The 22,416-nt window shown below is 39.2% G+C and overlaps 1 protein-coding gene across 2 annotated transcripts in view; it reads left to right on the plus strand.

Moving 5' to 3' along the window:
• Window positions 1-22,416, plus strand: part of CHM (CHM Rab escort protein) — a 555,159-nt gene that overhangs the window by 343,450 nt on the left and 189,293 nt on the right. For both annotated transcript variants that reach the window (XR_008914554.1, XR_008914555.1), the window contains 3 exons: window positions 10,767-10,845; window positions 10,951-11,025; window positions 12,998-13,050. The gene's annotated coding sequence lies outside the window, so the exon portion shown is untranslated. The remainder of the gene's footprint in view (window positions 1-10,766; window positions 10,846-10,950; window positions 11,026-12,997; window positions 13,051-22,416) is intronic.

Consider the following 22,416-nt stretch of genomic DNA (forward strand, 5'->3'; position numbering starts at 1 on the left):
AAAAATGAAGGTACTTAGCTCTTCCTTGATTGTGAAGATTAAATTGTAATCCCCTGTCTATTTTTAGATTCTAATCCCTAAAGTGTAAACCCAGTATTTAAAATAGATCTACCCATTTTAACCACAAAACAGTATGAACTAACTGCAAAAAGATGTGAACTAACCACAAAAGGTGTGAACACCCATTTCATACATTAGGTGGGAGATCTGTGACCCATGTGTGAAAGAGTAGGCAGTCCTGGAGAGGAGTGTCTGCTGTGATTGGTAGTCATAAATTTTAGGGGAGGTGACGCAAGGAAAAAAAGGTCTTTAAGTAGGGGAAAGAGAGACACACAAGGATCATCAGTCACTAAGAGTTGGATTGGAAGACAGACTCTCAGACGGAGTGAAGAGAGACACTTGAGAAGAGACTTGAAGACAGACTGGAAGACAGACACTCAAACTTGGAGTGAAGACACTTGACTATGGAACTGACATGCAGGAGACCTCAGACTACTTTCTTTTTAGACAGTCACAGTGGTGGGTGTAAAGGCTGACTTCTTTCCTTGCCCTTTCTGGAGGTGTGAACCTCCGAGAAAGGCCTATCATCTTGAGACTCCTTTCCCCTGACTGATGCCTTAGAATTCCTAACTGGTTCAGAGGAAGCTGGAGCTTTCTCTCTCTCTCCCCCCTTTTCTCCCTTCCTTAAGATCTTCCCTATATTGTAAAAATAAACCACTACTAAATTCCATTTATTTGAGTAATTCATTTTGGAATTTAGAAATTAAATCCCTGGTGACCACCAATTAAATATTTTAGCACAACCACAAATTGAACAACATCTATTTATCCCCTTCCCCCATCCCCAATTAGGATGTGAGTTCTTTGAGAGCAAGGGGTCACCTCACTGCCCTCCTATTTTTGTCTCCTGTGTTAAGTATACAGTAAATGTTTAATAAGAGCTTATTTATTCAAAACCCCCAAGACCCCTGACCTAAGTACAATTCTATTTAGATTTGATTATGGGCAATTTACAAAGTATATCTCTGATTATTCAAATTTGGCTGTCATTCAACCTTATGGATGGAAAGGTTCAAGGTTAGGGAGTTGAGGAAAGAGTTACATTGCTCTTCCTAGTCAAGCAACCAGCATTTATTAAGCACCTGCTGTGTAATAGGTACTCTGGGGTTACAAAGTCAAAAACATGGGTTCTTCCCTCTAGGAGGTCCAGCCTCATGGGGGGAAATAGCATACAAACAGTTATGTATATACAGGATATATAGGGGCAATGGGAGGCAACCCTATAGGGAAGGCTGCTTTAGGATGAGTGGGGGGAGAGAAGAGGGAACTGAGAAAGTAGAATTTGAGCTGAGTCTTGAATTAATGAGCATGATCACTCCAACTGCTCAAAATTGTTGAATCCCCACTACTACTTTTCTATCTTCATTTGCCTCTTCTTCCTCTCTGCTCTGGACATAGTGGGCCCTTGGACCATTGCCTTTTCCTGAACATTATGTGTTATTCCCGACTTAATACATCCTGACAGCTCCCTGTATCCTGGGATCAAATATAACAACCTATCTGGCTTTTAAAGCCCTTCATAACCTAGCCCCCTTCTACCTTTCCAGTGTTCTCCTATCTTACCATCCTCTGTGGACTCTGCAATTTGGTGACACTGGCCTCATTGCCATTCCTGCTCTGGGCGTTTTCCCTGACTGTTTCCTATGATTGGAACTCCTTTCTTCCTCACCTCTGCCTCCTGGCTTCCCTGGCTTTCTCAGCAAAAAGCTTTTCCTGAATATATGTTATTTGTACATAGTGTTTTGCAGTTTCCCCCATGGGAGTATCTTTGAGGAGCAGGGACTGTGGTTTTTTTTTTTTGATTTGGCCATTATTCTTTGTATCCCCAAAGCTCAGCTCAGTGCCTGGCACATAGAAGGCATTTAATAAAAGTCTGTTGACTTGATTTGCATGCCCTCTAAGAACTTTTGATGTTCACAAGGTTGATGCTAGAGGAAAAGAAACACAAGAGGAGAGGCAAGGCAGCCCAGGGCCTAGATAATGGAGTCCATGCTCTGTGTGGAGAACAAGGACTTGGAGGAACAGCCCATGGCTTATGTTTGTATGACATCCAGTGTCAAGCACAGTGCTTTGCATGCAGTGATAAATTTTTGGCCATGTTTAATGAATGCAAGCAAAAATGTTCCATGTCATAGGTTACTTGTTTGTTTTTTTCTGTTCAGTTTAAAACCACTTCTATAGAAGGCTGTGAATTTTTCTCCTTTATCTTAATAGCCATCCAAACATGTCTCATTTTTTCTTTTGTTTACATCATTATTCATTTCCAGGAACATTGCATCCTGGATACTGAGATCCAGAACAGGTTATCACAGGGCCATGATAATACAAGAGAAGCCCTGAGCTCAGAATCCCATGATGTGCCATCCTACTCTTAGAACATAGCCCATTACTATAATAAATGATTAGGAGCAGCTGGGTGATTCAGTGGATTCAGAGTCAAGCCCATAGACAGGTCCAGGTCCAATCTGGTCTCAGACACTTCCCAGCTATGTGACCCTGGGCAAGTCACTTGATCCCCATTGCCTAGCCCTTACTGCTCTTCTGTCTTGGAACCAATGCACAGTATCAATTCCAAAACAGAAGGTAAGCAGTTAAAAAAAAAGAAATGATCGTGGTCCATTGTATTATGGTATGAATTCTTGTTAATCTACCTACTTCACATGATTAATACCTTTCCTAGTCCTCCCAGGTGGTAGTGACTCTCCTTTAGGGGAAAAAATGACCTGTATTTGCCTGTGTGTGTTCATTTCCCCATAGTAGTTCCCTTGAGGGTAGGGGCTATCTCACTTTTGTTATTCTACCCTTAGTGCTCAGCACACTGCATTGTACATAGGATTTTAATAAGTACCTCTTGAATTGGATGGAATGGATAAACCCAACTGCATTAAAATCCTCCTAGTTATGTGAAAGTTGATCCTATTTTTGAAAACTGAATTGGAACTCTCAGTTTGATCAAGTCCAAATCCTCCACATCTTTGTCCTCCTAGAGCCTGCCTTGTTCCCCGGAGAAACAGGGGTATGTCTGCAGCTAAAGGATTTCCATTTCAAGGATGGTCATTGGCTGAAGTTTCTTCAACACATGAGCTTAACTTTGTAATTCTCAATTGAACTTCAACCTCCAATAGCCAAAAGTGGCTTGGGTCTATTAGGCTGACAGATCTTCCAAATCTGCATGGAATTCTGTGAGTCTATGAGCTCATAGCACCCCTATAGTTAGACATTCAAGGTTACTTGCTAATTTCTCTCTTCTCTCTCCCATGATCCCTTACGTTATATTGTGATCTTACAGGCTGAACCCTCTGAACTTCATTCCACTTTCTTGGCCCCTTTCTTAACAAGGCTATTATTTTTCCTTACTACTACTCTGTCTTCTTGGGGGCTGTATATCTTGCAAGTGGAAGTGAGGTATTTTTCTTTTGTTGACTGAGTCATCTTCTAGTGCAGGATATTTCTCATGCTTTGCATATATCATGGGAAGAGTTTTGGTTTTTTCTTGTTGAGTTCCCTTTCATTTCCTTTCCCTCCAATTACATGTAACAAGAGTTTCCAACATTTTTCAAAGAATATTGAATCTCAAATTCTAAGTAATCTTTTATAGATTTTATATGTACAATCATGTAAAACATGGATGGGAAGAGTTTTACGGAGAGAGATGCTTTGTCTCTGCCGATGCTTTGGATCAACCCAGATGGAAAATGGGCAACATTTCAGAGCAGCTCTAAGAGTATTAGTGTAGGTAACTGTAGAAATACTTATTTTTGTTTCAGGCCAGCCAGCTAAGGAAATAGCTATGGTGTAAGGGAGAGAAACCTGGCTTTTGAATCCAGTACCCTTGGTTCTGCCATTCATTAGGTTTGTGTCTGGGCAAATTACTCTTCCTGAGATTGTTTGCTCTATCTCTAAAGCAAAGGGGTGGATTAAAAGATGTTTGCAGAACTTTCTAGCACTAGAAAACTTGGATCCTTACTTTCAGTTCCATCCATAACCACCCAACAGAGGAAATGGCAGGGCAGCTAAGCCACTCAGAGGATCGAGTTCCAGGCTTGGATTTGGGAGGACCTAGGTTCGAATACGTCCTTAGACTTCTTAGCTGTGTGACCCTGGGCAAGTCATTTAACCCCATTTGCCTAAAAAAGAAAAAGAACCCCTGGTTTTGTGGAATTCAATAAGAAGAGGAAATGGAGTCCCAAGGGAGAAAGGTTACTCCCTACATCCCCTTGCTCCTAAGTGTGACACTGGGAATTACAATCCAGATCTTCTGACTCCAAATCCATCCTTTTTGCCTCTCCAAGTCTGTTCATCTGAGAGTTTTACGGAAGTCCGTGAGCTAAATTAAATTGCTCGACCCTCAGGTTCATTTGGAAAGAGTTGAAAACTAGAGAGCGAGTTTTCCTCCTAGTGAATAGGCAGGTGAAGTGAATTAGTATGCTCTACCTGTGCTAGGCATATTAATGGAACAATTCATGTATAAAGATAGCTTGAAAACATGTGGCTTTCGTGTGAAAGGAATATCATTTTTTAAGCATAAGCAGGAAGGATTTTTCAACGATGAGTCTTTTTCTTGGAGTAATGTTGCATACAAACTGAAGATTGCCTCTTCTATTGGATTGTATAATGAAAAATCCATCAGTTTAATGGTTGACAAACTTTGACATTCAAATAAAAATGTTGCTGGTATTTTCATAAAGACCTGTAGGCAAAACGAGATTCTGTGACTTTAATTTATGCAACAGTAAATGTCTGCCAAAACAGTGTACAAATGACTGTGTAATGAGACAATAATAACTGAAGGAATCAGGGGAAAAAATACCAAGCCCCAAACTTCTCCATTTGGGCCAGATTGTAGAAATACATTGACAAAATAGTATAAGGTAAGAAAAAAATGCTCTGATGGTCTCTCATTACAGGAGGTGATTTGGTTTTGGAAAGAGATTTCTTCAAGTCATAAAAAGGCATTTTCTGAAAACCCACTGTGTCACCTCCAACTTCACCCTCCCCCCTTTCCTTTTCCCTCCTGAGCAGAGGAAGGCTGGAACTTCATCTTTCGTTTCACTCGCTCTGTTTTGAGATGAGTTCATAAGAGATCTTTGTAAATTGAGCCTTCTACCAGCAAAGCAAAACATTCCAAAGCTACAGTTTGTTTAAAAAAGGAGTGGGGGGGGCAGGGAAGAGGGGACAGACAGGGCGATTCACTTCAGCTGGGCCATCCTTAGATTCAGGCAGGGATGAAATAGGGGGTCCCAGGACCAGCCTTTCACAGGGGCAGGATGAGTGGAGTTGCCTATGTTATATTTTCTAGCTATTCCAGCTTTACTAACTTAAGCTCTCAGCTTGGATTTCTTCCATCTGTAAAATGGGAGAACACATTTTGAGTACATTTCTCATGGGATTCTTTGTGAGGCACAAGTGGAATAATGTACACAAAACATTTAGCAAACCTCACAGCACTCTGTTAATGTCATCCATTAATGTTATATAAGTTTGGGGGCAGCTGGGTGGCTCAGTGGACTGAGAGCCAGGCCTAGAGATGGTAGGTCCTGGGTTCAAATTTGTCTTCAGATGCTTCCCAGCTGTGTGACCCTGGGCAAGTCATGTGACCCCCCTTGCCTAGCCCTTACCGTTCGTCTGCCTTGGAACCAATACACAGTATTGACTCCAAGACGGAAGGTGAGGGGTTAAAATATATTATGTAAGTTTGATTTGGAGAATATTAGGATGGCACATCCCACAGCACAGCCTCTGCCTAGGTGCCAGAGATTCTCAACTTCCCTCCACTCACTACACAGTCCTTAGAGCTAAACCTCAATACTTTAATGAATAAATTAACTATTCTCTACATTCCATATTTGATCAGAAGTTGGGAGAATGTAAGTGCTTATGTTTGAAAACTGGTTCAACAAATATATAGTTGAAATCAGGCACTTTGGGGAAATTTAAGGATGCTGATAGACACTCAAAGGGGTTATTCCAAAATAATCTTCTAACTTATTAGTGAATAATACCTAGTTCAACAAAACTGGTCAACATTTAGTCTCTCATTCTTAACTTGTAGATCCAGAGATTCTCAAACTTCCCCAGGCAGCCCATTTCTGTGTGATCGTCCTCACAAAATGACCTTTTTTATATAGGTCCCAAATCCCTCTTTTTGGTGTCTTTGTAATTCTTCCTAATTGTAAGTTCCCTGAGGATAGGAGCTACTGTTTTAATGTTTGTATCCCCAGCTTGTAGCACAGGACCTTGCACATAGTGGGCACCAAAGTAAGGTTTTTTTTAAACCCACACCTTCTGTCTGAGAATCAATACTGTGTATTGATTCCATGGCAGAAGAACAATAAGGGCTAGGCAATGGCAGCCAGGAAGCATCTGAGGTCAGATTTGAACCCAGGACCTCCCATCTCCAGGCCTGGCTCTCAATCCACTGAGCTATCCAGCTGCCCCCAAGTAAGGATTTCTTGAATCCAATTGATTTGTGATTAATCCACATGACCACTCCTACCACCTGGGCATGTCACCACTGGTGCACACCTTCTCATTCTTCCTAGACACTTTTTGACTTTGTCTTCCTATAAATTTCCATATGGGAGCTACTGAAGGCTTCCATTAGGCTTTTGGACATTGTATAGTTCTCAGTGCAATGCTCAGGCCTTCCATCGGTTGTGTCTTTTCTCCTTTGCTCTACATGACATTGATGCTATTTCTTATGCCAGTGTCTTGGGGTTAAAAGCTGACTCGAAGGATCTGAGTTGGAAGAGATCTCAGAGGCCATCTAGTCAGCTGATGCCTCAGCTCAAATCTCTGATATCATGTACCCAGCAAACACTTGGCCAGTTTTTGCTTGCCTGTCTTCTACAGCAATTTGTTTTCCCTCTCCTTGTTTGGAAGCTTGCCTTTACATCAAGCCTCACCCTCTACAACTTCTCCTTTAATCTTTGCCATAAGTTCTACCCAGTGGGTCCCAACTGAATATGCCTAATCTCTTTTTTTGTGACAGTCATTCCAACATGTGGACAGCTTTCATGTCTCTCTCCTTGGTCTTTTCTTTAGGCCAGATATCCCTATATTCTTAAATGATCTTCATATGGCATGAGTTCAAAGGCTGTCTTTATCTTATTGTTTTTTAAGTAAAGGTAGAGGCATTTCACATAGTTAACACAATGAGCAAACTGTCCCTCATGGATGACAATTTCAGAAATGCTTCAATCATATTTGATTTCACTCTCCTTTCCAGCCACCTCCTCCATGACTTCACGGACTTCCTTGCACCCAACCTTACCTCCCCCTCTTCCCTCTAGTTGTAGACAGTGGACCACGGCCAATCAACTTGGACATTGCTCTTGTCCAAAGTCCCTACCGGCTACTACTCTCCTATTTGTGTCGGTGATCTCTTGAGGTCAGTCTGTCTTTACTTTCACATTTCTGTCTTCAGTACTTAGGACAATGCTTAGCATCTTATAACTCCTTCATAATTGCTTTTTTATTCACTCATTCGGTCAGTTTGCAGGCCACTAAAACTCCTGTATCTTTTTCTTACAAATAATGGATGTGAAAGCTCTGTGTAAACCTCAAAGGAGGCCCTACAAATCTAAGGTTTTATAGCACTAACTACACATGCCTCTTTTCCTAGCTAAGATTCCCATGCAGCCAGATCTAAGCCTATCTCCTCTCTTTTGGAGGTCCTTCAAGAAATAGTCTCATTTTGATTGAAATAATCCAACCCAACTGCCCCAGGGGGAAATTGAGGAAGGGAAGGACAACTGGAAAGAGAGCAGCCATATACCTTGCAGCTAAAGGAATCTGTAAGAAGTGCTCACATAAAAGGGAAACCTACTCTGGGCTTCTGCTTTGGAGGACAGAAAGGGAGAGAGGGCTTGAGAAGGTAGAATCTGGTAATTTACCATAAGCCTATAAGGAGTTTGGAGATAAAAACCCACTTGGAGGGATCCTACCCACCTTTCTCTTCTCTTTCCCTCTTCCCCATAAGCCTCAGGAAATGTGAGACTTGGAATTGTGGGGACTTTATACAAAAGAGACTTAAGAGTTAATGGATGGATATGTGCCTATTTTTTTACTTAAAAAAAAAAGACCTTTGAAGACTTGTCCTAAATGGGTCAGTTCTGTGAGCTGGTCCACTGAGTAAAAGAGGAAGAGTGCCATCTCCTGGAGTAAAGTCAAACTGTGAGGAACAGCAAATGGAGCTGAGGCAGAAGTGGATTTAGGTGTGGGGGAGGAGAAGGTACCAAGTACACCTTGGTGGCACAAATTAAATAGTGGCAATGGTGATGAGAGGACTGATGGCACCTGCCACATGTGGTATCTGGGTTTCTCCCAGTATCTGACAAAGAGGTGCCTGTTCATTTTGTCAACACCAACCACTCTAATTGTACACTTGATCCTATCCCCTCTCATCTTCTCCAGTAGATTCCATCTACACACATCCCTTGTTCTTTCTCAAATTTCTGTCTCTTCAACTATTTTCCTTCCCTATTGCTTTTCACACATACCTTCTATAGACTTTACTACCCCTTTAAGCTGTCTTCCTGTATCTCTCCTCTCTTTCTCAGCCAAATTCCTTGAAAACGCTATTAGCACTATCTCCGTTTCCTCTCATTCTTTCCTCAACTCTTTGCAATATGGTTTTCAACATCATCATTCATTTGAGATTACTATCTCAAAGTCCCAATGAACTCTTCATTGCCAACTCTGATGGTCTTTCCTCAGTTTTTGTTACCTTTATTCTTGTTGACTACTCTTTCCTTTTGGATGCCCTTTTTCCTCTTGGCCTTGATGGTGCTTCTCTCTCCTGGTCCACAGTCTAATCATCTGGCCACTCCTCAGATTTTTTCCTGCCTCATCATGTATATAATAATACCCAGTGAGTATTCCTCAAGCTTCTGTCCTGGGCCCTTCTATCTTCTCCCTCTATACTCTCTAGGTAATTTAATCAGTTCCTCTGGAACTATCATATCTATACAAATGACCCCCAGTTCTTTCCTTCCAACCTTAGTTTCTCCCCAAAGCTTTGGCCTGACATCACTAGTTGTCTGTTGAACACTTCCAACTATTTAAACTTGAACACAGGGCAGCTAGGTAGCTAAATGTATAGAGAGCCAGACCTGGAGACAGGAGGTCCTGGATTCAAATTTGACCTCATCTGCCTTGGAAAAATGATACTAAGTATCAATTCTAAGACAGAAGGTAAGAGTTTAAAAAAAAATAAACCCATTTTCTATTCCCTTCAGCTCTCCCTTCCAAATTTCCCTCTTCCTATTTAAGGCACTATCATCCTTCCAGTCTGAGAAGTTCATAATCCCAGCCTTTTCCTGCATTCCTCATTCTTCGTTTCTATCCAATTAGTTGTCTTAAATTGCCACATCTACCTTTGATTTTATCTTTTGTATCCAACCACTTTAGTCTGAGCCCTCATCATCTCTGACCTAAATAATTGCAGCAGCCTCCTAATTGAACTCCTTAACCCCAACTTTTAACCAGTCCCATCCATCCTACATGCTGCTACCAAAGAGATCTTAAGAGAAGACCTGACCATATGATTCATCTTCTCAACCAATTCAAATGGCTTCTTGTTGTCTCTAAACCCTCATACAACCTGGCCCCAACTCATCTTCCCATGCTTCCTATATCACTTCCCTTCCTGTTCTTTGAGATCCATCCACATTGGCCTTCCTTCTGTGTTCACACAAGGACCTTCTACTTCCTAGAGCCCTCCTCTTTCTTTAAGATAAAACTCAGACCCCATATCCTCAGGAATTCTTCCTGATTCCACTCCACACACTTATCTGCTAGTATCTTCCTTCACTACCTTTTACTAATGTACTTTGCATATATTTTTATTCCCTTTATATTTGTGGTATTTAGTTCATATGTATTTGTTGTCTCTTCCACTAGAACATAAGCCCTTCATGTGTAGAAATCATGTCTTTCTTTGTACAGTGATCCCTCACCTATTGCAGGAGTTACATTCCAGAGACCCCTGTGATGGCTGAAAATCTGCAAAATAGCGGCTTTATGATTTTATTATTCTTTGATGGTAGGCATCTTCCTCTGACACTTGGGTTCACTGCGAGAAGTCTTAGAAGGTACAGAATGTTTGGGTGACATAGGGCTTGAAATAAACTCAAACTTTTATGAAAACGTCACAAAAACAACACCGCAGAGCAACACTATGCACAGCAATCAGGAGTGGATATGAAATGGACAAGGAGAGATGCTGAACATATGGGCACAATGTGGGAGAGCAAACAGACCGATACTACAGTCATTGAGCCAGTCAGTGCCCAGGACATAGAACACAGCACTGTGATTGATCGCCTTTTATTCCATCAGTCAATAGTGTGCATGTACAAACTCATGTTGGCAAACTTGAGCAAGCAGTAGTGGTGTACCACATTTATATTGTGTACAGTATGGTTTTCATCCACAAAATCCTGCGATATAGCAAAAACTCCACAATACAGAATTAGATTTTTTTTTAAAAAACCCACAATATAATGAAGCCATGATAAGTGAACTATGATTTAGTGAGGGACGACTGTTAATGTATCCCCCATGGGGAGCAACATGCCTGACACCTAGTGGACCTTTAATACAAACTTGTTATTTGATTGATTAATTGACTGGCTTTTGAGATTTCAAGACTGGAAGAGACCTTGAGCAGTCATCTAGAACAATTCCATATTCTTGTTTTTCAGATAATAGATTGAAAACTGGAAAGAATCAGGAATGGAAATTCCCAAGTGAGCTGAATGGAGAGGCAGCAAGTGAGAAAAAGTAAGCAATCTTTACTTGAGCCCTTGGTGCAAGAGGGGATCCTTTGATACAAGGGTTATATTATCACAACACCTTAGTAACAGGTTTTTATGATGTTCTTTATAGGAGGGACATGAGCACTTGAAGAAAAGAGCACACAGAAAAGAAACAGGGATACTTTCAATCTCCCCATACCACAGAGTAAGTGACCTGAGAAAAAGTTCACCCGATGAAAGGATTCACTGGTAATTATTAAGTGGAATAGAGAAATCTTTTAGACCAGCCAGAGGTTAAAAAAAAAACTACCCAACTCAAGGAAAACATGATGCTATGGTAAGAGAATTTTAGAATTGCCACCACTTTGCCTGAGGCAACAAGGCACATAATTTCCTCAAACCTTATTCTTTTTATCTGAGACCCTCAAAAGTTTAAATTTGTTTGATAACAGAAGAATTTCTGTCCCAGCTTGATTACCTCAGTTTACTTTATCTTAGACATCCAGTTTTAGACCTGCTGCTATCTGATTAGTTTCTACTCTATCTGTCTGTCTGCAAATTCCAATTAAAACCCCCTAGTATTTGCTAATCCAAATATTATTTTACCTGATGTAGATCTTTCCCTTCTGCTATTGGTTCTTTGATATGTAAATCTTTACCTTCCCTTGTTTCCTCTGTAAAACTCTAATAGTATCCTTCCTGCCGATACAACTAAAGACTGTATAAGAATTTTTAAATGTTACTCATTGCCCATTGTTTTTTTTTTGTGTGTGTATCATGGTTTAATAAGATGTTTTTGTATCTTGATACGTGTGATTGAAATCAGTACTCATCAATGAATCCTTGTTTATTTTTATCAATATTGATTCAAGATTACTGAGGTTGGAACTCTCTTTCTCTTAGGTGAGAAATGGTCATCTCTAAGAGCTCAGAGTACTATGGGTTGCAGTGTTATGCAGCTATAACATGGCAAGGAAGATTGAGAGGGGCTTATTCTTTTAAATTTTATTGATTCTGTTTCGTTTTAAATGATCATTTCCTCATATAGCTATCCACAGTGAACTCTCCTGTAACACAGAAAAACATTTAAGCAACAGCAAACAACTCAGTAACTAGGTCTGGTAGCACATACGTCCGTGTTGGCAAAGTATTGGCATGCATGTAGGGCCAGCATGGAGAATTGCTCTGTTCTCCCTCTTCTTAGCACTGAAGAACATTTTTGTATGCCCCTGCTCCTCTGTTCAGCCACCCAAATTGAATATTTCCTCCCTCCACTCTCTGTAGTAAGGTGGGGGGCTCACAGGCAGCTTGAAATTGTTGTTTGGGCACCCAAACTTGAAAATGTTCACCAATGCTGACATACACCATTTCTTGCCCATAGTTTTCCAGTTGTCTACTGAGAGGAGTAAGGTGAGTTTCATCATTTTAGGAACATTTTTAAGATGATGAGGTCCATGTATCAAGGAGAGTTATTTATTGGGAATAAATTAGAAATTGGAAATTGGAAAATGAAAATCCTAGAGTAACAGCCTAGGAAGCAGTATTGCTATTTGATACTACACTATTATGGGACAGTAGGAATTCAGTGATATTCACTGTATTCAAAACCAGTAAATTATCTGTAACTGTATTTTTTAAGTCAGAGCTGTTAAATGATTTAATAGGCCTATTTTTCTCTCAGTATAATCTTTAGTTATTTAAAGTACAAGTATCAAATAGGGGCTGGATTCAAATGCAATTGTGAAATATTCAACAAAATTAAAATACAATAGAACATAGATAATGTGAATATGTGGTTTTTTAAAGTCATGATGTAAGGCTGAGTGGCCTCCATTTCTATTTGAATGGGGCCCCACCCACTGATTTAGAGAACTCTTTCTCAGCCCTCTAGTGAGTCTTTCTAGTATAGTTCATCTTACCAGTATACCTTTCTTTAAATATGGTTTTAGTTGTCCAATCTACCCATGGGATCATAGATCTGAAGTTGTAAGGAACCTTACAAGTCATTCAGTCTAACTCCTTTATTCTCTGAGTGAAGATACTGAGACCCAGAAAGGGTCTGTGGTCATGTCCTCATGAGGTCATGAGGGCTGTCCTCAGTTAACTGACTCATTCAATATGAGAAGTCTCATATTATAACACTGTTTTAACATGAAAATTTGTTCTTTTATCTTTAGGGAGACAACCGGTGTTGTGGCCTTACTAGACTTGGTCAATCAGACTCAGAAAGGTAAGGAGACTGGCTCGCAGCCACATGGCTAGTAAGTGTTGAGGTTAGAACCTAAACTCAGGTCTCCTGTACCATAATACTTACCTTTCCTATGGTCCTTAAGAGCAGAGGTATAACACATGACCCACAACAGGCCCCAGGTAGCCTGAACCAAATGAGAATATCATTGGGATACATTTCACAAAATAAAAATACAGAAGAATATAGATAATATTAATATGTGATTTTCTAAGTCAGTATACCCTAAAGGATCTATCACATTCATGAGTTATTAAAAAATACCATTCTAGTCATGGAAAAAATGTTTTCACAAAAGCTCTGTTTCTCCCTAGAAGAATGTTTCAGCACTTGAGGGATTTACATTGTCCTTTAGGTACCATTTAGTGTATAGGTTTAGGATAGAATGGTGCCCTTTATGGATCTTGTCCATTTCTGTTCTATAGATGGCAAACAGGGCCCTTGCTCAGAGATTTGTGGGCTGCTTTTTCAGTTCTCTCTAGAGTAGGGGAAGCAATATCTTTTGCCTACTGTCCTGAATGCAATATGTTAATATTAAAGTTTTGTTGCCAATTGGAGAGGTGCAGAGCCTGTCTTCGGTATTAGGAAAATAATTCACACATGCCCCAGTAATGATGGGACAGAATTGTCATCTTATTCCACCAAGGATAGCAAATTGTTTGCCAGATTGATGGAAGTAGTCCAGTCCTAGATGGCATGGAATAGTAGAAAGATCTATGCCTTGGTTTTGAAATTTGAATCAACTATTTACTATGTGTGTGATCTTGCACGTCTGTCCCCTCTCTATGAGCCTCAGTTTGCTCATTAGTAAAATAAAAGAAATTGGCCTAGATAGTCTCTCAGGTCACTTCCAGCTCCATATCTATGATCTTATGAATACTAGAAAGGAGTTGGATTAAATGACCTTTCAGGGGTTCTTCTAGATGGCAAAGCTCTCCCTTTCTTGTTTGAATTCAAACATCAGTAGCTTTATGCAGAGTATGTTACAAAGCAACATGGATGAAAAACATCCTCCACAGTGTATGTATATGAACTAGCAGAGGGGCTGGCTGACATTTGCTAACGCCAGTTTTCTCAGGAGAATTTGACATTTAATTCTGCTGAATGTCATCCTAAATGACTTGATAAGTTGTGTCAGTAAGCATTATGAAAGCTCCTGTTCAGAAGCCTATGATGCCAATTTATTTGCAGAAATATACTTCTCCACATTGATTCTAAGTAATGACAGGACTTATTCAGGGTGAAAAATTCCCTTTACTCTGTGCAGGGACACATTGTGCCGACTATCACAGTGCCCTATGCCAGGGATGACCTGATTCCCAAGAAAATAGGAGGAGCTCAGAAACAACCCCATAGTTCATATACAGTGTGTAAAACAAAAGCCAATCTTAGAGCCCCTTCTCACAATTCATTTCACTAGAAATGCTGTGGGGAGAGATTAGTAACCAAGTTAATAATACTCTATCCCCATTTGGAATGCTTCTCTCTTTTTTTTAATTGTGAACCTAACAAATGCCAAAAAACCCACAAATATTTGAAGATTAGAAATGAACAGGAAAAATATTTTCAGAAAAAAAGATGAAAATGTGAAATTATATAGTTTTTAAAGTATATATTAGATCTGTATGATAGTACCAAATGCACCCTACTTGTCTGTTCCCTTCTGTACTTTTTGATGTATAATTTTTAGTTTCCTTGACATTCTTTGTTCTGCAGCCTTCTTTTCTCTATTTCTACTCTAACTTTAAAAATTTCTTCTTTTTATTTGTTTCAGTTTTGCTATTTGTTTCTTAGTCTTAAATTCTGAACAGTTTCTTTTTTATTTATGAACTTACACTGACAACATGACTATTCCCATGTTTAAAAAAACACATAAAAAAGACCGTGATACTATGAATCCTTCTTATATACAGCTTGCTTATTTAAAGGAAATATTCACTTGAACACAATTGTACCAATTATCTTGTTTTTCTATGTGCCCTTCTGAACTTTCATCTCCTTTGTTTTGTATATTTTAAAATATTTCACTGGCATTGTATCTTTTTGAAATATTGTTTGCACCACTATCACAATCCACCTCTTCCCTGTAATACTCTCTTCAAAAAAAGAGTAAAATCCCTCTCTTGTAACAAATAAGTTTAGACAGACAAAACAAATTCCTACAATAGTATCATTTTGTACTCACAGTCCATCATCTCTGAAAAGAGATAGGAAGCATGTTTCATTCAGTCTTATGGAATTGTAATTTGTCCTTACATTGATCAGATATCTTGAGTCTTTCATAGTTGTTTTCCTTTTGGCTATAGTTGGCTTTGTACAAATTGTTCTTCTGGTTCTACTCATTTTAGTCTGAATCAGTTCATATAAGTCCTTCAATGGTTCTCTGAATCCATCCATTTTATGAATTTTTAAGTATGCAAATGAACTCTGGGCCATCCATATCCTACCTTCCCCTCATGTGCTGGATATTTGAGCCCCCAGATGGTAGCTACATCTTCCCTCAGGGTTCAAAGGGTAATCATGAGTGTTTGGGGCATTTTTCCAATGCTATCAACTCAAGCCCCCATTCCAGTAGGTTCCCCACAATATCAATTGCTAATGCATTAATATCATCAATACCATTAATTACTGTTGTACTGTCAATTCAACTAATTACCTTCCATAGAAGGATATTTCCTGAGAAGAGTAGTAATAACAGAAGTATTAAGAATAGAAAATGTTCCCCCTCCCCCCCTGAAAAAAACCTGAAGTATAGACTCCCCTCTATCACACTGGTTCCTGGGTAACTGCAGATAAATAGAAGATAATTTTTTAAGTAAAGACACTAGCTGGGGATCAGGAAAGAACTCATGTAGAAAATTGTGTTTGAGCTGAGCTTTGGATGAAACTAAGAATTCTGAGTTGGAATTGAGAAGGTAGTATATTTCATGCATGAGAGAACAATAGCCCTAAAGCTTTCTTCCTTGTACTCCTAAGGAGGCCTAGAGAATTGTATATACTTGCATCTCCTTATATTCTCATGGTTACACCTGTCTCTCCTTTCTCCTCTCTATCACCGAGTGTCTCAGGTTTCTAACACAGATGAGTTGCTAATGGTAGTATAGTCTCAAGTCAGTTTACTTTTGAGTCACATACATGAGGAGATGAATCAAGTCACCTCCATGGTGTTGGCTAAGTCAGCAAGTTGGGAAACTACATAACTTATGTGATAATCTCAAGAGAATTGAGGTATAGTCTGTGAAGCTGATGATATCAAGATCTGGGTCATAAGATTAATATGTCAGAACTCCCTGGATTCTTGGGCCAAAGAAGGTCAGTCCTATTGGCTCATTTCCATTCAATCTGGCCAGCCTGTTTGGACTTAAAAGTCCTTTGTCAATTTCCAACAAGATTTTGTTAGCCTTCTCTGACCTGCCCTTTCTTATTCGACAAAATGACTTCTAATGACCAGCAAAATATATTTTTGTTCAGTTCATAGTGTGTGGCAAACCTCATGAGTTGCTTAAATTAAGTTGTTTGCATGTCTGTGGGTTTAGAGTGGCACTATGTCAACAATGGTACCTTTTTTCAGGAGCCCATGCCCATGACCTGATTGATTCTACAGATATATGTTATATACTAGTTCCATTCAATGCATACAGACAGTTGATATTTCCTCTAGCAAACTGGAAAGACTTTGAATGGGACCTACTAGATGATCAACTGAGAGCCAAGAGATGAATATATTGAACACAGCAACTCATAAAGACCATTTTCCAAGTTGTTGGATAGATTGAGAGTTCCATGGAGCCTTAGATATATGTAAGGCATCTCATGTAGAAAGGGCTTTCCTTGTTAGGGGGTAGTGAGGTGGCTTCGTGGATTAAGAGCCAGGCCTAAAGATTAAAGGTCCCAGATTCAAATCTGTCCTCCTACACTTCTAGCCGTATCACTTAACATTCAATGCCTAGCCCTTACCACTTCTTTGATTTGGAACCAATATACAGTATTGATTCTAAGATAGAAGGTAAGGGTTTTAAAAAAGAGAATGGGCATCCCTTTCCAGGCGACTTTGTGGTAGAATATAGCAAGGAAATATAATAGTAATTATTATAGCTAGCATTTATTTATATAGCAGCTACTCTAAACCAGGCACTATGCTAAATCTTTTAATATTCTATTATTTATATCCTTATATTCTGTTATATTCTTATAAAATATATCTTATTTACAGGTTATATATAAGAGCTTATATTCTAATAATAAAGACTAATTTCAGGAGTAATACAAACACTTCAAGAACAATACAAAGTATTTTCTAAAAGTAGAGATAACTCAAGGCAATCAGGAGAGGCCTGAAATAGAAAGTGAGCCCTAACATGGTATTTGAAAGAAGCTAAGGATTTGGAAAGAAAGAGGAGATACAGTACATCCCAGGTGTGGGAGGTGACCAAAGAAAAAGTGTGTATAAGTGGAATATGGACTGCTACTTAAAGGGATGAGGAAGCCAATTTAACTAGATCATGGGAGAAAAATAAGAGAATAATCATTTTTATAGCACACCTTTGTGCTAAGTACTTTTACAAATAGAATCTCTACATCTATTGAGATAATCATGTGATTTCTATTGGTTTGATTATTGATATGGTTGATTATATGGATGGTTCTCCTAATATTGAACCATCCTTCCATTCCTGGAGCAATCAGTCATACCAATGAAACTATAAGTCTCATCCCTAACTCTATGACATGCATATCTATCCATGTTTAAATAAAAATAATTACCATTCAGTTAAAATGATACATTGATATACAGTGATTAGGCAAGTTCAGAGATGGGTATTACCTACTCATCTCTAAAATTTAATCATATGATTTAAAGAACAGTTAGAAAACTGTGATGCCTCTAGCCATTGTATTTTATTTGAATCTTAGTTAATTTTTTTCCCTTGTGATAATTCAGCCCATCTTCTGAATTATCAGGCAGGTCAAATTATTGGCCAGGATTACTTCTGCACCCAAACATAACCTTGACAATATAAAATCCTGGCACAGTCTACTGCCTAAAAGAGTAGAGATGAGTCAGTTGAGTATATTGGAAAAGCCATTAATTGAGAGTCAGAGGGCCCAGGTTGGAAACAGCTCTGCAACTTCCTTCCTATTTGAGTGACCTTTGGCAAGTCCCCACTTTAGTAGGGAAAAGAATGAGAATAAGCATTTACTATGTGCTGACTACATGCCAGGCACTGTGCTTTACAAATATGATATGAATTCCCAAACCTCTTTGGTATGGGGCTCTATCCTGATTGATAGAGATGCACCCTGCACTTGTATGAGGGGCAGGACAAAGTTGGCAAGAAAAGGAGACAGTAGAGGAGCTTCCAGGCTCTTGCAGCTCTGGAGTCACTTTATGTGCTTGTGCTTTGGGTGAGGCTCTTCAGTCACTTTTGATGGCATTTCTGGCTTTGACCTTCTAGAAAATGTAAGCTCCTTAAAGGCAGGGACTATTGTACTTGCTCATATTCGTATCTCCTGCCCATACGTGCCCAACACAGAGTAAGTATGTAATAAATTCTTTTTCATTCAGTCTTTCTGTAAAATGGGGATAGAATCTGTCATACTTTACAGGTATATCATAAATTCCAGTTATTATCATTATATTCCATGATTCTCAAATATGAAGCTGTGTGATCCTAGGCAAATGACTAGGAGAATATTGGCATTTAAAAAATACGGATGGATTTGTGTGTTAGTAAACAGCTTGAGATCTTGGAAAACATTGTCTTTCTCCCTAATTTACTCTAATTTTCAATTCTGGGTCCTGCTCATTGTCTGTCTCTGGTTACTACTAGCCTTTGGCATCTTTAAATTCTTATGTAATCCCTTACATTCCATCTTAGAATCAATACTGGGTTAGGGTCTTCTCTCATGTATTCACCTTCCCATTGAAGTCACCAGATGTTCAGATGGAGATAGACTTGTTAAATTTTTGTTAATTGAGCCCCTTTGGCAGTCTCATAAAACCTCAAAATCCTGTCTTTAAATGCCTAAATTAAAACAATAATGAAATACAGTTATCGAAATATTTTTAAAATCAATTCACACAATCATCATCATAGTATTTATATGGCACTTTAAAGTTTACAAAGCACTTGACATGCTATCTCATTTAATACTCTCAATAATTCTGTGAGAAAGGTACGAATTCATCTCCCTTTTAAAGAGGAAGAAACTGAAGCTTAAAAGTGAAGTGACTTGCCTAAGAACATACATCTAGTATCTGAGGCTAGATCTAACTCAGCTCTTACCAACAGATTAAAAACTCTGTTTTGAAGGTTAAGACCTTAGTTCTTCACAGAATTTCTCTACTCTTCCTCCTTCATAATGGATATTGGAGTATAAACTTCCATTATCTTCATCATATTCCTTTGCATATATTCATCATGAATGAGATGACCAACTGTTGTGTGCAGTGATGTTCCTCGCTTTTAGTCATAAAATAAAACTAACTCTACAACCTTGTTAATTGGTCACCCCCAAGGAGAACCTGTGATCTAGCCTTTATTTAATTGAAGCATCTTTGACTTCTGTATTCCCATCCATAAGTGTGAGTTAGTTCATTATAGTCATTGAGCCACAGAACTCATATTTAGACTAGATTTGTGGAGAACCTAAAAACTGTGACTTAACATGTTTTGTTTTCCTTTTGGCCTCCATCCACTGTCATTGCCAAGGCAAAAGGGTGCTGCCCAGGACCTGATCTTTTGGTACTATTATCTGTTTCATGGTTTTCCATAACAAAAGAATTCATCCTAGAGTGATGGAGTTACCAGCTTTCTGGTGAGACTCTCCATACGTGGGCTCATTTTTGGACAGCAAATATGACTATCCCCAGGACTGTGCACTCAGCCTTTCTGATTTGGCAGAATCTGACACTGTTTGTGCTCCATCCCCATAGTGTCTCATATTTTAGGGTCATCTCCATTCAGTGGCAAGGCATTCAAGTCTGCATTTGTGAAGATATAATTGTTAAAGATCAAAAACATTTAACTGTAAATAACCATCTTTATTTTTTTGCTCTTAGAAAATTCAACTTTGATTCTTCAGATTATCAAGTAAAAATGTATAAATACCACTTTCACCAAAGAGGTTAACATTTACATAAGCTGACATGGTATATTTTTTATAGTCTACACCAATTTCACCCAATTCATTCAGACAAGGTCTATTTTAATAAACTCAGAAGTTACTGAACTGTAAAATGAGTTGGTTGCATAAATGTTATGCAAGAAATTATTGAACTGTTAGAAATGAGGTTATCATACTGCCTGCAAAATCCCATAGACTGGTTGTTCTTTGATTAGTTTATTTGGCTATATTGTTACTTTTAGAGATTCTCTCGCTTTTATACAATATTCCAAAGAAAACAAAAGGAGAAATTTTTTAATAGAATGCTCTAATGAGTTGAAGATATGAATACCAGTTGAGACTTTTTCTCATGGAAACCAAAAGTCACAAATCTAAGAAAAATCACTTGTATCCTTTTGATAAATAAGAAACAGAGTAGAACCAATATTTCCATGCCCATTTATAAACACCCTTCACTGCACTCTTATTCTAGTGGCTCACTGGTGTGTGGAAGCAACCTTGGATTCTCAAAGCTTTGTCAGTGGAGAGTAAGCTTTGTCAGATCTTTCCGAGCTAGAAGGAATTTAAATACACTGGGCAGTAACATGTAGCCCAAGCACTGATCTAGCTCATTTGGAGAGCACCATACTCAGACTGTCTACAAAGTGAGGAATGCTTTGGCCACAGCTACAATTGAAGACCAGATGGTAGGCATAGAAGGACTGTGAATTATCAGTGCAAGTAGTGTAGATACACTTTGATAAATCAGAGAACATTAATGTCTTAGTGATGCAGACAGCTACTGACTGAGGTGCCTATGGACATGGCAAAAGTAAGCATTTTGTCATTTTGGCACTCAGGCACCAGGCCCTGTTCTTTCTAGTAAGAAACTCTAAATCATTTTGCCTCCAGCCAGAGTTCCTCTCAGACATATGAGAATTTAATTTCTATCTCTTTAATGGCCACCTGTAAGTACGGAGGCCAACAAAAGTGTTAAACAACATAGAACCATATTATTAAAGGCAGTAAAGAACAGACAGACAGACAGACAGACTGACTGACTGATGCAATATCTGAGCCAGTAACAAAACAGTTGGGGGAACAGAACCTCCTTGCTAAGCTCATTTACCTTCCCAGAAGTTTTACTCACCATCCTGTGAACTCATAGCATTAACATGCGTAGTCCTTGCATTCAGGAATGGAATTGTGTATGCTTTGACATTTGCAATCTCCTCTTGGGTCTGTCTGTTCTGTCATCAACTCAGCACATGGTGGCCCTGTGTGAACCTGATGGTCTCAGTATATTTCTCTTCCTTGGTTCCACTTTTCTCAGCATGTCCCAGGACACACTCAGCTTTGCACTGTCGAGCTTAAAAGGGAACTCAGTCCATGCCCTCTTAGGCTGCCTTACCATCTTTCCCTTATAGTTTGTTCCAAGGTTCCTCTATGACCCTTCAACCTAGAAGTTTCATTCTCAATTCCCCATTGCCTTTGTATTCTCATCATCTGGTTGGAGGGTTTGGGGTAGATGTGTGTATCTGCCACTGCAATGTAATTCCCGCCAAAGACTACAGAGTAGCCCCAAAGTGCCAATTACAGGTTTAAGGAACATTTTGACAGGGTTGGCCAGTGGTATATGATTTCTGGTGAGCAGTCAGGGGCCATGTTCACATTCTGAGTATTAAGGTTTGAGAAAACTCATCATAGTCTCCTCTCTCGAACAGTGACCATTTTAGTTGATGAAATCAACTCCCAAGTGCCTAACATCCTTCCCAGATATGACATGGCTGCTGCCCCAGGTCTCTCTCCACTCAATTCTCCACTCAACTCAGTGATTTTCCTAAAGTATAGTTCTATGTTGTCTCCCTACTTCATAAGTAGGATCCAGCAACACTATTACCTCCAAGCTCAAATACAAAATCCTCTGGTGGACTTTCAAAGCCCTTCATAAGCTGCCTCCTGCTTGCCAGTATTTTTAGACTTACTTCCCATACTTTTGAGCCTCTTTGGTTCCTCAAACAAAGCCCTCCATCTCCCAACTCTGGACATTTTCTCTGACTGTGCCTGGAATGCTGTCCCTTCTCATCTCTGCCTCTTGATTTCCCTGGCTTCCTTCAAGCCCCAGCTGAAGTCCCAGGTTATCTATAGAAAGCCTGCCCCAATTTCTCTTAATTCTAATGTCTTCCTTGTGTTGATTATTTTCTATTTGACCTTGTTTATAGTTTGTTTGTACATAGTTGG

Source organism: Monodelphis domestica, chromosome X (genome assembly GCF_027887165.1).
Source record: "Monodelphis domestica isolate mMonDom1 chromosome X, mMonDom1.pri, whole genome shotgun sequence".
NCBI classification, from domain to species: domain Eukaryota; kingdom Metazoa; phylum Chordata; class Mammalia; order Didelphimorphia; family Didelphidae; genus Monodelphis; species Monodelphis domestica.